Source organism: Eretmochelys imbricata, chromosome 14 (genome assembly GCF_965152235.1).
Source record: "Eretmochelys imbricata isolate rEreImb1 chromosome 14, rEreImb1.hap1, whole genome shotgun sequence".
Classification (NCBI taxonomy): Eukaryota; Metazoa; Chordata; order Testudines; family Cheloniidae; genus Eretmochelys; species Eretmochelys imbricata.
The window spans coordinates 47033542-47037855 of record NC_135585.1 but is presented as its reverse complement, the minus strand read 5'-3'; the positions used below and the strand labels follow the sequence as shown (position 1 = coordinate 47037855).

General features: G+C 52.8%; 1 non-coding gene across 1 annotated transcript; it reads right to left on the bottom strand.

The window, feature by feature from the left end:
• Positions 1-391: 391 nt before the first annotated feature.
• TRNAN-GUU (transfer RNA asparagine (anticodon GUU)) lies at positions 392-465 on the bottom strand. The gene has a single exon. It is a non-coding gene; the product is annotated as a tRNA-Asn (tRNA).
• Between the last annotated feature and the right edge of the window lie 3849 nt (positions 466-4314).

Below are 4314 nucleotides of genomic sequence, written 5' to 3'. Positions count from 1 at the left end.
GCGAGTCTCCCGGGCCAGGAGCTCAGGGGCCGGGCAGGAGGGTCCCCTGGCCCGCCGGCCGCAGTTTGACCACCCCCGCTATAGACTGTCGGGGAAACCGGCCCAAAGTGACGTATGATACCATATTAGGCGCGTCTTCCAGACATGTGGGTGGGAGGGGCAGGGCTGTGTCCTCCTGATGCTCCCCCCCCCTCCCCCCGGTCATAGAATCTCAGGGCTGGAAGGGAGCTCAGCCGGTCCAATTGTCCAACCCCCTGCTCAAAGCAAGACCAATCCCCACTTTTTGCCCCAGATCCCAAATGGCCCCCTCAAGAATTGAACTCACAACCTTGGGTTTAGCAGGCCAATGCTCAAACCACTGAGCTGTCCCTACCCCCCCAAAGCAGGTCCGCGTCCCTGGGTGGGCTCGAACCACCAACCTTTCGGTTAACAGCCGAATGCGCTAACCGATTGCGTCACAGAGACCGGGCAGCCAGGCCCCAGGCAGGGAGCAAGCGGCCATAGCCAGCTGCTGGGGAGAGCCTGGCTGGGGAGGGGCGGCAGCAGCAGCCTGATCCCTGCCCGGGCTCGGCTTCCCGGCGAGCCGCAGCCCCTCCCCGGCAGGCCCTGTGTGCAGCAGCTGGCTGCGGAGGGGCGACAGCCCAGTTCCCCCCCCCACTCGGCTTTCCGGGGCAGTGGAAGTACCTAAAAGTGTCTGTGTTGGGGGCGGGGGGAAACCACTGGAGCCCGAACCGGGGCCCTGCCCCCTGCACCACCCTTTCCCCTGCAGCCCCGCCCCCTCGCTCTTCCCCACCCCCCACCTTACACTGTGGAAGTGGGAAGACAGGCGCTGGGGGGTGTCTCTCTCTCTCTCTCTCTCTCTCTCTCTCTCTCCCCAGCTTGCGGAGAGGCTCTGGCCCGCCCCATCCCTTCCTCTCCCTCCCCCCAAGTTGCCTTTTGGCCCCTCCCCCAATACTAAAACAGACAAGTTCTTATAATAAAAAAAGGGGCTGGGGGCCCCCCCTTGAGCTGCTGGGGGCCCCAAGCAATTGCTTAGGCTGAGTCTCTCTGTGTATACCCAGGGCTCTGAGTGTAGGTAGCCCAGCCCGGCACATGTGCCTCAGTCTCCCCGTACCCTGCACCACCACCTCCAGCTGTTGAAACTGAACTCACCTGGGCCTGGGCCCCCCTGCCGCCCCCTCCCCGGGACTGTACACCCTTCTCTGCCCCGGCCCTGCTGGCTCCCCCTGGGGACGACACTACTCTTCCTGCTTCCACACCATGACCGCCAAAGGCTCACAAACCAGCAGATAAAAATTCCGCATTTAGTATTTTGAGTCTCATGATTTTTAAGTGGGTCTCACGGTTTTGAGGCCCGACTCATTTTGAACTCTTGCGTTTATCAATACAGAAATTTTCTAACCCTCCCCCCTCCCCGTCACACACACGCGTCACTTAGTCTTACACATCTGCTGTGGGCGCTGACTCCCTGGGCGCAGGAAGAGGGGGCGCGAGGGTGAGGCCTTGGGAGAAGGGGCAGAGTGGGGATGGGGCCATGGGACAAATCAAACTTCCCAAGAGCCTGTCTGTGCCCAATATAGTTTTAAGGGGCTCCTACCTCCCCTCTCCTGCCATGGCTCTTAAAACCAACTGAGACTCTGAACCGTCTTCTGCCCAGGGCCCTGGGGTGAGCGGAGCTAATGCCAACCCCAGCCTGGCCTGATACGGCCTGCACCCTATTTGTGAGACGAAGGGTGAGAATTTTCACCGGGAGTGGGCTGAAGACACTGCTGGGTAGCAGGCCCGGTACAGCCAACCAGAAATCCCCCCTATCATCCCTGGGGTTGGGTCCAGGCGAGCAAGGAAAAGAGAGACGTCTGGTGCACCCCCCTCCTTGCATTGCAGGCTGACATACGCGGTGGAGTGTGAACTACCGCCCTGCACCGCCTCACATACTTGATTTGCCACGGCCTTCATGGGACTGTGGAGGTTGATGCTTCCCTAAACCCTCTGGATACAACTTTCTGACTCTCTTTTCCCCTCCCGCATCCACTCACACGCTAAACCCCCTTAAAGGAGCAAACACTGAAAACCCATCGCAGGCAGCCTAGCTCCGGGCAAGCAGCAGGAATGGGACAGAAGGGCAGAAGCACACGTGTTCTCCTCGCCCCTGGCAGAATGCCTTGTGCGGGTTGTACCTGGGGGGTGCAGGGGTGGAATGAGCCGGGGACGTGTGCCCATTTGAGCGATTCACAGCAGGGAAACGAGGCACCTTTGGGGGAGCCTTGTCCAGGCCTGCCATGGGTCAGCTCTCTCAAACCACCACCCCTGGCAGTGCAAGCCTGACCTTCCAGCCCCCTGCAGGCCTCGCTCTCTGTGTACAGCTTAGCGATAGACACTCCCAAAGCCTCTGAGCGTCCCTCGGGAGTGCTCAGCCCGCTCCACTGAGCACATGCAGAACGGTGACTCTAATCCCACCAGCGCGGTCCACAGCAGCTTGTAAGATTCAATTCAGGCCAACCACTCTATTGAGAACACGGCACTTAGACATACAGAAAACAGGAATGAGTTTATTATCAAAGAACAGAGATGCAAGCGAGAGTGAATAAATACTGGAAAGTAGTGGTTACACAGAAAACAAAATCCTCACACTTTCTAGAGCCGGGGTTCTCACAAATTTTTGGCAGCCTCAGCATGCGGCTCTGACAATACTTAACTCACTGTAGGAAAAACAAATAAATAAATTACATGTGCATATTTACATAGGGATTTTTTGCAGACTCAATAATAAATATAAGGTACAGTTGTGTCTTATCTTTACTGGACCTAAACACAGAACAAACCAGTGCTTTGTGCAGTCTTGTCTTTTTTGTTGTTCTTTTGCTTTTTTGGTCAAAGGTGGACGGCTGTACAACAATTCTGAACTAAATTTAAAAATCCTTTACATAAGAGAAGTCCAAATAATAATGAAAGAATGTATCTGCCAATATGTCCAAAATTTCTTTCACAGACAAAAAAACCCAATCCACCTAGCCCAGTAATAATAATAATGATAATAGTAACAACAAAATCTGAGCAGTTGCTGTTGTCTTTTCAGCTTGGTTTTTGCATCATTTAACAGCTCGCGCCTCTGAAACTCACCATGGTAATTTGGTTCAACTTCCTTTGTATGAGTGCTGTAGGGACGTTGCACGACATACGTTTCAATTTGATGAATTTCTCTCTCACACTGCAACTTGCTCAGAAATGGCATCGAGTGGCTTCAGAAACACAGGAAAGTGCCTTTCCCCCGGTGCTGAAGTGTTCCTTTTTCTCTCTCTGTTTTGCTTTTCTTTGCAGAAGGTCCCAGAGGAGCCACCTGCTGTCACATTCAAGGTCATTTTCTGGCACTAGATTATTTGAAATACTTTCTGATAACCAGTCACATTTTTAACTCTTTCACCTCCCCCCCCATGAACAATCACTACCTACCCAAACACCACGCAGTGAGATGGCCCATAGCCACTTAGAGGTACAGTAACATGAGATGTAACCACAGTGGTTAGAGGTCTATAAAATCATGAGTGATGCAGAGAAAGTGACTAAGGAAAAGCTATTTACTTGTTCCCATAACACAAGAACTAGGGGCCACCAAAGGAAATTAATGGGCACCAGGTTTAAAACAAATAAAAGGAAGCTCTTCTTTACACAGTGCACAGTCAACCTGTGGAACTCCTTGCCTGAGGAGGTTGTGAAGGCTAGGACTATAACAGGGTTTAAAAGAGAACTGGATAAACTCATGGAAGTTAAGTCCATTAACGGCTATTAGCCAGGATGGGTAAGGAATGTGTCCCTAGCCTCTGTTTGTCACAGGGTGGAGATGGATTGCAGGAGAGAGATGACTTGATCATTGCCTGTTAGGTTCACTCCCTCTGGGGCACCTGGCATTGGCTGTTGTCGGCAGACAGGATACTGGGATGGATGGACCTTTGCTCTGACCCAGTCTGGCCCTTCTTATGTTCTTAGCCAAAGAATACACTTTGCGACGTCAAAGAAAACCACACCTATGTAGCTCAGCTCTACCGGCATAGTACTATTTAAAAGGGAGCGCACATTAGGATTTATGGCATTTAGAAGGCACCTTTAATACTTAACATCTCAGCGATTGTTGGGGCACTTTGGAGGCTCTTGTGGCTGCAAAACAGTCAGCTGGTGGCTGCATTTGAGAAATGCTGTTCTGGAGTCTAAACAAACAAGGCCTTCCCTTCTCTCATTTCCCCAGCGTGTGGCTGAGACTCCTTCTCATGAGATCACTCCCTCTCAGCTGCAGAGAAAAGCTTGACAATGTGACCCTGA